The sequence below is a fragment of the Salvelinus fontinalis genome, chromosome 29 (assembly GCF_029448725.1).
Source record: "Salvelinus fontinalis isolate EN_2023a chromosome 29, ASM2944872v1, whole genome shotgun sequence".
In the NCBI taxonomy this organism is placed as follows: Eukaryota; Metazoa; Chordata; class Actinopteri; order Salmoniformes; family Salmonidae; genus Salvelinus; species Salvelinus fontinalis.
In genome coordinates, this window is record NC_074693.1 from 8,207,291 (window position 1) to 8,221,650 (window position 14,360).

The 14,360-nt window shown below is 37.6% G+C and overlaps 1 protein-coding gene across 4 annotated transcripts in view; it reads right to left on the reverse strand.

Annotated features, from left to right (window-relative positions):
• LOC129827382 (disintegrin and metalloproteinase domain-containing protein 19-like) overlaps positions 1-14,360 on the reverse strand; it is a 61,731-nt gene that overhangs the window by 18,356 nt on the left and 29,015 nt on the right. The window lies entirely within an intron of this gene.

Here is a 14,360-nt window from a genome sequence, read left to right on the forward strand (position 1 = left end):
ACACATAGAGATAGAGATACAGAGAGATATAGAGAGACAGAGCGATACACAGAGCGATACACAGAAAGACAGATATAAAGAGAGATACAGAGATACAGAGAGAGACTGATATAAAGCCCTTTGAATTTAATTTAATTGATAGATATACACAGAGACACAAAAATAAAGAGAGATACACAGAGAGAGACAGAGATAGATATACACAGAGAGACAGATATAAAGAGAGATACACAGAGAGAGACAGAGATAGATATACACAGAGAGACAGATATATAGAGAGATACACAGAGAGAGACAGAGATAGATATACACAGAGAGACAGATATATAGAGAGATACACAGAGAGAGACAGAGATAGATATACACAGAGAGACAGATATATAGAGAGATACACAGAGAGAGACAGAGATAGATATACACAGAGAGACAGATATAAAGAGAGATACACAGAGAGAGACAGATATAAAGAGAGATACACAGAGAGAGACAGAGATAGATATACACAGAGAGACAGATATAAAGAGAGATACACAGAGAGAGACAGATATAAAGAGAGATACACAGAGAGAGGCAGAGATAGATATACACAGAGAGACAGATATAAAGAGAGATACACAGAGAGAGACAGAGATAGATATACACAGAGAGACAGATATATAGAGAGATACACAGAGAGAGACAGAGATAGATATACACAGAGAGACAGATATATAGAGAGATACACAGAGAGAGACAGAGATAGATATACACAGAGAGACAGATATATAGAGAGATACACAGAGAGAGACAGAGATAGATATACACAGAGAGACAGATATAAAGAGAGATACACAGAGAGAGACAGATATAAAGAGAGATACACAGAGAGAGACAGAGATAGATATACACAGAGAGACAGATATAAAGAGAGATACACAGAGAGAGACAGATATAAAGAGAGATACACAGAGAGAGACAGATATAAAGAGAGATACACAGAGAGAGACAGATATAAAGAGAGATACACAGAGAGAGACAGATATAAAGAGAGATACACAGAGACAGACAGATATAAAGAGAGATACACAGAGAGAGACAGATATAAAGAGAGATACACAGAGAGAGACAGATATATAGAGAGATAGAGAGACAGATATATAGAGAGATACACAGAGAGAGACAGAGATAGATATAAACAGAGCGACAGAAATAAAGAGAGATACACACAGAGAGACAGAGATAGATATACACAGAGAGACAGATATAAAGAGAGATACACAGAGAGAGACAGAGATAGATATACACAGAGAGACAGATATAAAGAGAGATACACAGAGAGAGACAGAGATAGATATACACAGAGAGACAGATATATAGAGAGATACACAGAGATAGATATACACAGAGAGACAGATATAAAGAGAGATACACAGAGAGAGACAGATATAAAGAGAGATACACAGAGAGAGACAGAGATAGATATACACAGAGAGACAGATATAAAGAGAGATACACATAGAGAGACAGATATAAAGAGAGATACACAGAGAGAGACAGAGATAGATATACACAGAGAGACAGATATATAGAGAGATACACAGAGAGAGACAGAGATAGATATACACAGAGAGACAGATATATAGAGAGATACACAGAGAGAGACAGAGATAGATATACACAGAGAGACAGATATATAGAGAGATACACAGAGAGAGACAGAGATAGATATACACAGAGAGACAGATATAAAGAGAGATACGCAGAGAGAGACAGATATAAAGAGAGATACACAGAGAGAGACAGAGATATATATACACAGAGAGACAGATATAAAGAGAGATACACAGAGAGACAGATATAAAGAGAGATACACAGAGAGAGACAGAGATAGATATACACAGATAGATATACACAGAGAGACAGATATATAGAGAGATACACAGAGAGAGACAGAGATAGATATACACAGAGAGACAGATATATAGAGAGATACACAGAGAGAGACAGAGATAGATATACACAGAGAGACAGATATAAAGAGAGATACACAGAGAGAGACAGATATAAAGAGAGATACACAGAGAGAGACAGAGATATATATACACAGAGAGACAGATATAAAGAGAGATACACAGAGAGAGACAGATATAAAGAGAGATACACAGAGAGAGACAGAGATAGAGATACACAGAGAGACAGATATAAAGAGAGATACACAGAGAGAGACAGAGATAGATATACACAGAGAGACAGATATAAAGAGAGATACACAGAGAGAGACAGATATAAAGAGAGATACACAGAGAGAGACAGAGATAGATATACACAGAGAGACAGATATATAGAGAGATACACAGAGAGAGACAGAGATAGATATACACAGAGAGAAAGATATAAAGAGAGATACACAGAGAGAGACAGAGATAGATATACACAGAGAGACAGATATATAGAGAGATACACAGAGAGAGACAGAGATAGATATACACAGAGAGACAGATATATAGAGAGATACACAGAGAGAGACAGAGATAGAGATACACAGAGAGACAGATATATAGAGAGATACACAGAGAGAGACAGAGATAGATATACACAGAGAGACAGATATAAAGAGAGATACACAGAGAGACAGAGATAGATATACACAGAGAGACAGATATATAGAGAGAGACACAGAGAGAGACAGAGATAGATATACACAGAGAGACAGATATATAGAGAGATACACAGAGAGAGACAAAGATAGATATACACAGAGAGACAGATATATAGAGAGATACACAGAGAGAGACAGAGATAGAGATACACAGAGAGACAGATATAAAGAGAGATACACAGAGAGAGACAGAGATAGATATACACAGAGAGACAGATATAAAGAGAGATACACAGAGAGAGACAGATATAAAGAGAGATACACAGAGAGAGACAGATATAAAGAGAGATACACAGAGAGAGACAGAGATAGATATACACAGAGAGACAGATATATAGAGAGATACACAGAGAGAGACAGAGATAGATAAACACAGAGAGAAAGATATAAAGAGAGATACACAGAGAGAGACAGAGATAGATATACACAGAGAGACAGATATATAGAGAGATACACAGAGAGAGACAGAGATAGATATACACAGAGAGACAGATATATAGAGAGATACACAGAGAGAGACAGAGATAGATATACACAGAGAGACAGATATAAAGAGAGATACACAGAGAGAGACAGATATAAAGAGAGATACACAGAGAGAGACAGAGATAGATATACACAGAGAGACAGATATAAAGAGAGATACACAGAGAGAGACATATATAAAGAGAGATACACAGAGAGAGACAGAGATAGATATACACAGAGAGACAGATATATAGAGAGATACACAGAGAGAGACAGAGATAGACATACACAGAGCGACAGAAATAAGGAGAGATACACAGAGAGAGACAGAGATAGATATACACAGAGAGACAGATATATAGAGAGATACACAGAGAGAGACAGAGATAGATATACACAGAGAGACAGATATATAGAGAGATACACAGAGAGAGACAGAGATAGATATACACAGAGAGACAGATATATAGAGAGAGAGACAGAGAGAGACAGAGATAGACATACACAAAGCGACAGAAATAAAGAGAGATACACAGAGAGAGACAGAAATAAAGAGAGATACACAGAGAGAGACAGAGATAGATATACACAGAGAGACAGATATATAGAGAGATACACAGAGAGAGACAGAGATAGACATACACAGAGCGACAGAAATAAAGAGAGATACACAGAGAGAGACAGAAATAAAGAGAGATACAGAGAGAGAGACAGATATAAAGAGAGATACACAGAGAGAGACAGAGATAGATATATAGAGAGAGACAGATATATAGAGAGATACACAGAGAGAGACAGAGATAGACATACACAGAGCGACAGAAATAAAGAGAGATACACAGAGAGAGACAGAAATAAAGAGAGATACACAGAGAGAGACAGAGATAGATATACACAGAGAGACAGATATATAGAGAGATACACAGAGCGAGACAGAGATAGACATACACAGAGCGACAGAAATAAAGAGAGATACACAGAGAGAGACAGAAATAAAGAGAGATACACAGAGAGAGACAGATATAAAGAGAGATACACAGAGAGAGACAGAGATAGATATACACAGAGAGACAGATATAAAGAGAGATACACAGAGAGAGACAGAGCGATACACAGAGCGATACACAGAAAGACAGATATAAAGAGAGATACAGAGATACAGAGAGAGACTGATATAAAGCCCTTTGAATTTAATTTAATTGATAGATATACACAGAGACACAAAAATAAAGAGAGATACACAGAGAGAGACAGAGATAGATATACACAGAGAGACAGATATAAAGAGAGATACACAGAGAGAGACAGAGATAGATATACACAGAGAGACAGATATATAGAGAGATACACAGAGAGAGACAGAGATAGATATACACAGAGAGACAGATATATAGAGAGATACACAGAGAGAGACAGAGATAGATATACACAGAGAGACAGATATATAGAGAGATACACAGAGAGAGACAGAGATAGATATACACAGAGAGACAGATATAAAGAGAGATACACAGAGAGAGACAGATATAAAGAGAGATACACAGAGAGAGACAGAGATAGATATACACAGAGAGACAGATATAAAGAGAGATACACAGAGAGAGACAGATATAAAGAGAGATACACAGAGAGAGGCAGAGATAGATATACACAGAGAGACAGATATAAAGAGAGATACACAGAGAGAGACAGAGATAGATATACACAGAGAGACAGATATATAGAGAGATACACAGAGAGAGACAGAGATAGATATACACAGAGAGACAGATATATAGAGAGATACACAGAGAGAGACAGAGATAGATATACACAGAGAGACAGATATATAGAGAGATACACAGAGAGAGACAGAGATAGATATACACAGAGAGACAGATATAAAGAGAGATACACAGAGAGAGACAGATATAAAGAGAGATACACAGAGAGAGACAGAGATAGATATACACAGAGAGACAGATATAAAGAGAGATACACAGAGAGAGACAGATATAAAGAGAGATACACAGAGAGAGACAGATATAAAGAGAGATACACAGAGAGAGACAGATATAAAGAGAGATACACAGAGAGAGACAGATATAAAGAGAGATACACAGAGACAGACAGATATAAAGAGAGATACACAGAGAGAGACAGATATAAAGAGAGATACACAGAGAGAGACAGATATATAGAGAGATACACAGAGAGAGACAGAGATAGATATACACAGAGAGACAGATATAAAGAGAGATACACATAGAGAGACAGATATAAAGAGAGATACACAGAGAGAGACAGAGATAGATATACACAGAGAGACAGATATATAGAGAGATACACAGAGAGAGACAGAGATAGATATAAACAGAGCGACAGAAATAAAGAGAGATACACACAGAGAGACAGAGATAGATATACACAGAGAGACAGATATAAAGAGAGATACACAGAGAGAGACAGAGATAGATATACACAGAGAGACAGATATAAAGAGAGATACACAGAGAGAGACAGAGATAGATATACACAGAGAGACAGATATATAGAGAGATACACAGAGATAGATATACACAGAGAGACAGATATAAAGAGAGATACACAGAGAGAGACAGATATAAAGAGAGATACACAGAGAGAGACAGAGATAGATATACACAGAGAGACACATATAAAGAGAGATACACATAGAGAGACAGATATAAAGAGAGATACACAGAGAGAGACAGAGATAGATATACACAGAGAGACAGATATATAGAGAGATACACAGAGAGAGACAGAGATAGATATACACAGAGAGACAGATATATAGAGAGATACACAGAGAGAGACAGAGATAGATATACACAGAGAGACAGATATATAGAGAGATACACAGAGAGAGACAGAGATAGATATACACAGAGAGACAGATATAAAGAGAGATACGCAGAGAGAGACAGATATAGAGAGAGATACACAGAGAGAGACAGAGATATATATACACAGAGAGACAGATATAAAGAGAGATACACAGAGAGACAGATATAAAGAGAGATACACAGAGAGAGACAGAGATAGATATACACAGAGAGACAGATATATAGAGAGATACACAGAGAGAGACAGAGATAGATATACACAGAGAGACAGATATATAGAGAGATACACAGAGAGAGACAGAGATAGATATACACAGAGAGACAGATATATAGAGAGATACACAGAGAGAGACAGAGATAGATATACACAGAGAGACAGATATAAAGAGAGATACACAGAGAGAGACAGATATAAAGAGAGATACACAGAGAGAGACAGAGATAGATATACACAGAGAGACAGATATAAAGAGAGATACACAGAGAGAGACAGATATAAAGAGAGATACACAGAGAGAGACAGATATAAAGAGAGATACACAGAGAGAGACAGATATAAAGAGAGATACACAGAGAGAGACAGATATAAAGAGAGATACAAAGAGACAGACAGATATAAAGAGAGATACACAGAGAGAGACAGATATAAAGAGAGATACACAGAGAGAGACAGATATATAGAGAGATACACAGAGAGAGACAGAGATAGATATACACAGAGAGACAGATATAAAGAGAGATACACATAGAGAGACAGATATAAAGAGAGATACACAGAGAGAGACAGAGATAGATATACACAGAGAGACAGATATATAGAGAGATACACAGAGAGAGACAGAGATAGATATAAACAGAGCGACTGAAATAAAGAGAGATACACACAGAGAGACAGAGATAGATATACACAGAGAGACAGATATAAAGAGAGATACACAGAGAGAGACAGAGATAGATATACACAGAGAGACAGATATAAAGAGAGATACACATAGAGAGACAGATATAAAGAGAGATACACAGAGAGAGACAGAGATAGATATACACAGAGAGACAGATATATAGAGAGATACACAGAGAGAGACAGAGATAGATATAAACAGAGCGACAGAAATAAAGAGAGATACACACAGAGAGACAGAGATAGATATACACAGAGAGACAGATATAAAGAGAGATACACAGAGAGAGACAGAGATAGATATACACAGAGAGACAGATATAAAGAGAGATACACAGAGAGAGACAGAGATAGATATACACAGAGAGACAGATATATAGAGAGATACACAGAGATAGATATACACAGAGAGACAGATATAAAGAGAGATACACAGAGAGAGACAGATATAAAGAGAGATACACAGAGAGAGACAGAGATAGATATACACAGAGAGACACATATAAAGAGAGATACACATAGAGAGACAGATATAAAGAGAGATACACAGAGAGAGACAGAGATAGATATACACAGAGAGACAGATATATAGAGAGATACACAGAGAGAGACAGAGATAGATATACACAGAGAGACAGATATATAGAGAGATACACAGAGAGAGACAGAGATAGATATACACAGAGAGACAGATATATAGAGAGATACACAGAGAGAGACAGAGATAGATATACACAGAGAGACAGATATAAAGAGAGATACGCAGAGAGAGACAGATATAGAGAGAGATACACAGAGAGAGACAGAGATATATATACACAGAGAGACAGATATAAAGAGAGATACACAGAGAGACAGATATAAAGAGAGATACACAGAGAGAGACAGAGATAGATATACACAGAGAGACAGATATATAGAGAGATACACAGAGAGAGACAGAGATAGATATACACAGAGAGACAGATATATAGAGAGATACACAGAGAGAGACAGAGATAGATATACACAGAGAGACAGATATATAGAGAGATACACAGAGAGAGACAGAGATAGATATACACAGAGAGACAGATATAAAGAGAGATACACAGAGAGAGACAGATATAAAGAGAGATACACAGAGAGAGACAGAGATAGATATACACAGAGAGACAGATATAAAGAGAGATACACAGAGAGAGACAGATATAAAGAGAGATACACAGAGAGAGACAGATATAAAGAGAGATACACAGAGAGAGACAGATATAAAGAGAGATACACAGAGAGAGACAGATATAAAGAGAGATACAAAGAGACAGACAGATATAAAGAGAGATACACAGAGAGAGACAGATATAAAGAGAGATACACAGAGAGAGACAGATATATAGAGAGATACACAGAGAGAGACAGAGATAGATATACACAGAGAGACAGATATAAAGAGAGATACACATAGAGAGACAGATATAAAGAGAGATACACAGAGAGAGACAGAGATAGATATACACAGAGAGACAGATATATAGAGAGATACACAGAGAGAGACAGAGATAGATATAAACAGAGCGACTGAAATAAAGAGAGATACACACAGAGAGACAGAGATAGATATACACAGAGAGACAGATATAAAGAGAGATACACAGAGAGAGACAGAGATAGATATACACAGAGAGACAGATATAAAGAGAGATACACAGAGAGAGACAGAGATAGATATACACAGAGAGACAGATATATAGAGAGATACACAGAGATAGATATACACAGAGAGACAGATATAAAGAGAGATACACAGAGAGAGACAGATATAAAGAGAGATACACAGAGAGAGACAGAGATAGATATACACAGAGAGACAGATATAAAGAGAGATACACATAGAGAGACAGATATAAAGAGAGATACACAGAGAGAGACAGAGATAGATATACACAGAGAGACAGATATATAGAGAGATACACAGAGAGAGACAGAGATAGATATACACAGAGAGACAGATATATAGAGAGATACACAGAGAGAGACAGAGATAGATATACACAGAGAGACAGATATATAGAGAGATACACAGAGAGAGACAGAGATAGATATACACAGAGAGACAGATATAAAGAGAGATACGCAGAGAGAGACAGATATAAAGAGAGATACACAGAGAGAGACAGAGATATATATACACAGAGAGACAGATATAAAGAGAGATACACAGAGAGACAGATATAAAGAGAGATACACAGAGAGAGACAGAGATAGATATACACAGATAGATATACACAGAGAGACAGATATATAGAGAGATACACAGAGAGAGACAGAGATAGATATACACAGAGAGACAGATATATAGAGAGATACACAGAGAGAGACAGAGATAGATATACACAGAGAGACAGATATAAAGAGAGATACACAGAGAGAGACAGATATAAAGAGAGATACACAGAGAGAGACAGAGATATATATACACAGAGAGACAGATATAAAGAGAGATACACAGAGAGAGACAGATATAAAGAGAGATACACAGAGAGAGACAGAGATAGATATACACAGAGAGACAGATATAAAGAGAGATACACAGAGAGAGACAGATATAAAGAGAGATACACAGAGAGAGACAGAGATAGATATACACAGAGAGACAGATATATAGAGAGATACACAGAGAGAGACAGAGATAGATATACACAGAGAGAAAGATATAAAGAGAGATACACAGAGAGAGACAGAGATAGATATACACAGAGAGACAGATATATAGAGAGATACACAGAGAGAGACAGAGATAGATATACACAGAGAGACAGATATATAGAGAGATACACAGAGAGAGACAGAGATAGAGATACACAGAGAGACAGATATATAGAGAGATACACAGAGAGAGACAGAGATAGATATACACAGAGAGACAGATATAAAGAGAGATACACAGAGAGAGACAGAGATAGATATACACAGAGAGACAGATATATAGAGAGAGACACAGAGAGAGACAGAGATAGATATACACAGAGAGACAGATATATAGAGAGATACACAGAGAGAGACAAAGATAGATATACACAGAGAGACAGATATATAGAGAGATACACAGAGAGAGACAGAGATAGAGATACACAGAGAGACAGATATAAAGAGAGATACACAGAGAGAGACAGAGATAGATATACACAGAGAGACAGATATAAAGAGAGATACACAGAGAGAGACAGATATAAAGAGAGATACACAGAGAGAGACAGATATAAAGAGAGATACACAGAGAGAGACAGAGATAGATATACACAGAGAGACAGATATATAGAGAGATACACAGAGAGAGACAGAGATAGATAAACACAGAGAGAAAGATATAAAGAGAGATACACAGAGAGAGACAGAGATAGATATACACAGAGAGACAGATATATAGAGAGATACACAGAGAGAGACAGAGATAGATATACACAGAGAGACAGATATATAGAGAGATACACAGAGAGAGACAGAGATAGATATACACAGAGAGACAGATATAAAGAGAGATACACAGAGAGAGACAGATATAAAGAGAGATACACAGAGAGAGACAGAGATAGATATACACAGAGAGACAGATATAAAGAGAGATACACAGAGAGAGACATATATAAAGAGAGATACACAGAGAGAGACAGAGATAGATATACACAGAGAGACAGATATATAGAGAGATACACAGAGAGAGACAGAGATAGACATACACAGAGCGACAGAAATAAGGAGAGATACACAGAGAGAGACAGAGATAGATATACACAGAGAGACAGATATATAGAGAGATACACAGAGAGAGACAGAGATAGATATACACAGAGAGACAGATATATAGAGAGATACACAGAGAGAGACAGAGATAGATATACACAGAGAGACAGATATATAGAGAGAGAGACAGAGAGAGACAGAGATAGACATACACAGAGCGACAGAAATAAAGAGAGATACACAGAGAGAGACAGAAATAAAGAGAGATACACAGAGAGAGACAGAGATAGATTTACACAGAGAGACAGATATATAGAGAGATACACAGAGAGAGACAGAGATAGACATACACAGAGCGACAGAAATAAAGAGAGATACACAGAGAGAGACAGAAATAAAGAGAGATACAGAGAGAGAGACAGATATAAAGAGAGATACACAGAGAGAGACAGAGATAGATATATAGAGAGAGACAGATATATAGAGAGATACACAGAGAGAGACAGAGATAGACATACACAGAGCGACAGAAATAAAGAGAGATACACAGAGAGAGACAGAAATAAAGAGAGATACACAGAGAGAGACAGAGATAGATATACACAGAGAGACAGATATATAGAGAGATACACAGAGCGAGACAGAGATAGACATACACAGAGCGACAGAAAGAAAGAGAGATACACAGAGAGAGACAGAAATAAAGAGAGATACACAGAGAGAGACAGATATAAAGAGAGATACACAGAGAGAGACAGAGATAGATATACACAGAGAGACAGATATATAGAGAGATACACAGAGAGAGACAGAGATAGATATACACAGAGAGACAGATATATAGAGAGATACACAGAGAGAGACAGAGATAGATATACACAGAGAGACAGATATATAGAGAGAGAGACAGAGAGAGACAGAGATAGACATACACAGAGCGACAGAAATGAAGAGAGATACACAGAGAGAGACAGAAATAAAGAGAGATACACAGAGAGAGACAGAGATAGATATACACAGAGAGACAGATATATAGAGAGATACACAGAGAGAGACAGAGATAGACATACACAGAGCGACAGAAATAAAGAGAGATACACAGAGAGAGACAGAAATAAAGAGAGATACAGAGAGAGAGACAGATATAAAGAGAGATACACAGAGAGAGACAGAGATAGATATATAGAGAGAGACAGATATATAGAGAGATACACAGAGAGAGACAGAGATAGACATACACAGAGCGACAGAAATAAAGAGAGATACACAGAGAGAGACAGAAATAAAGAGAGATACACAGAGAGAGACAGAGATAGATATACACAGAGAGACAGATATATAGAGAGATACACAGAGCGAGACAGAGATAGACATACACAGAGCGACAGAAATAAAGAGAGATACACAGAGAGAGACAGAAATAAAGAGAGATACACAGAGAGAGACAGATATAAAGAGAGATACACAGAGAGAGACAGAGATAGATATACACAGAGAGACAGATATATAGAGAGATACACAGAGAGAGACAGAGATAGACATACACAGAGCGACAGAAATAAAGAGAGATACACAGAGAGAGACAGAAATAAAGAGAGATACACAGAGAGAGACAGATATAAAGAGAGATACACAGAGAGAGACAGAGATAGATATATAGAGAGAGACAGATATATAGAGAGATACACAGAGAGAGACAGAGATAGATATACACAGAGAGACAGAAATAAAGAGAGATACACAGAGAGAGACAGATATATAGAGAGATACACAGAGAGAGACAGAGATAGATATACACAGAGAGACAGATGTATAGAGAGATACACAGAGAGAGACAGAGATAGATATACACAGAGAGACAGAAATAAAGAGCAACCCAGACTCAAACCTATTAAAGAAACAATCCTATTTGCAACATATACAATCCCAAAACTTTCTGTCCGGTCAGAAAAACTATTTTTCCCCCAGACATTTGGATAATAACTATGTCTACATCAATAGATTGACTGTTTGTTTGCCCAACGACACTCTGACAGGGCTTTCAGTCAACTCTTACTTCTGGACTTTTCTAACGTCCTAACTGAATGGGTTCATGCTGAATTTGGAGTGTCACTCTGGGTAAACTCATAGTTAGGAGTATGTGATAGTCTGGTCAAACACACACAGATGCTCTATAGACAGACCAACAAATATTCAGGGGTCTTGTGCAGATGTTTATTTTGTTGCTCTGATTGGTTCCAAGTCTGTCTCAATCCACACTTCCTGTTTTCATTCAAATATTAAACCACACACTACCAGCTGTTATGGGTCTCTCTCTCTACCTCTCCCTCCCTCCCTCTCTCTCTCTCTCTCTCTCTCTCTCTCTCCCTCCCTCTCTATCTCTCCCTCTCCCTCCCTCTCTCCCTCCCTCTCCCTCCCTCTCCCTCCCTCTCCCTCTCTCTCTCCCAGATCCATCAAACTAAGGAATGCAGTTGGACCATGCTGAACACACACACACACACACACACACACACACACACACACACACACACACACACACACACACACACACACACACACACACACACACACACACACACACGACATCTTTCTTCATCATTGGGCTTGGCTGAGGGCTCACACGAATAGCTAGAACAAACTCAAGAGTATCTATACCTCCACCCATCTCTCTATCATCCATCTCTTCTATACCTCTATCCATATCTCTATCCATCCATCTCTTCTATACCTCCACCCATCTCTCTATCCATCCATCTCTTCTATACCTCCACCCATCTCTCTATCATCCATCTCTTTTTTACCTCCACCCATCTCTCTATCCTTCCATCTCTTCTATACCTCCACCCATCTCTCTATCCTTCCATCTCTTCTATACCTCCACCCATCTCTCTATCCTTCCATCTCTTCTATACCTCCACCCATCTCTCTATCCTTCCATCTCTTCTATACCTCCATCCATCTCTCTATCCACCCATCTCTTCTATACCTCCACCCATCTCTCTATCCTTCCATCTTTTCTATACCTCCATCCACCTATCTCTCTATCCATCCATCTCTTCTATACCTCCACCCATCTCTCTATCATCCATCTCTTCTATACCTCTATCCATATCTCTATCCATCCATCTCTTCTATACCTCCACCCATCTCTCTATCCTTCCATCTCTTCTATACCTCCACCCATCTCTCTATCATCCATCTCTTCTATACCTCTATCCATATCTCTATCCACCCATCTCTTCTATACCTCTATCCATATCTCTATCCATCCATCTCTTCTATAGCTCCACCCATCTCTCCATCATCCATATTTTCTATACCTCTACCCATCTCTCTATCCTCTATCTCTCTATCCAGCAATAAAAACTCTAACATAGAGGAACTAACAGTACAGATAGATAGTAATAAAAACTCTAACATAGAGGAACTAACAGTACAGATAGATAGCAATAAAAACTCTAACATAGAGGAACTAACAGTACAGATAGATAGCAATAAAAACTCTAACATAGAGGAACTAACAGTACAGATAGATAGCAATAAAAACTCTAACATAGAGGAACTAACAGTACAGATAGATAGCAGTAAAAACTATAACATAGAGGAACTAACAGTACAGATAGATAGTAATAAAAACTCTAACATAGAGGAACTAACAGTACAGATAGCAATAAAAACTCTAACATAGAGGAACTAACAGTACAGATAGATAGCAATAAAAACTCTAACATAGAGGAACTAACAGTACAGATAGATAGCAATAAAAACTCTAACATAGAGGAAC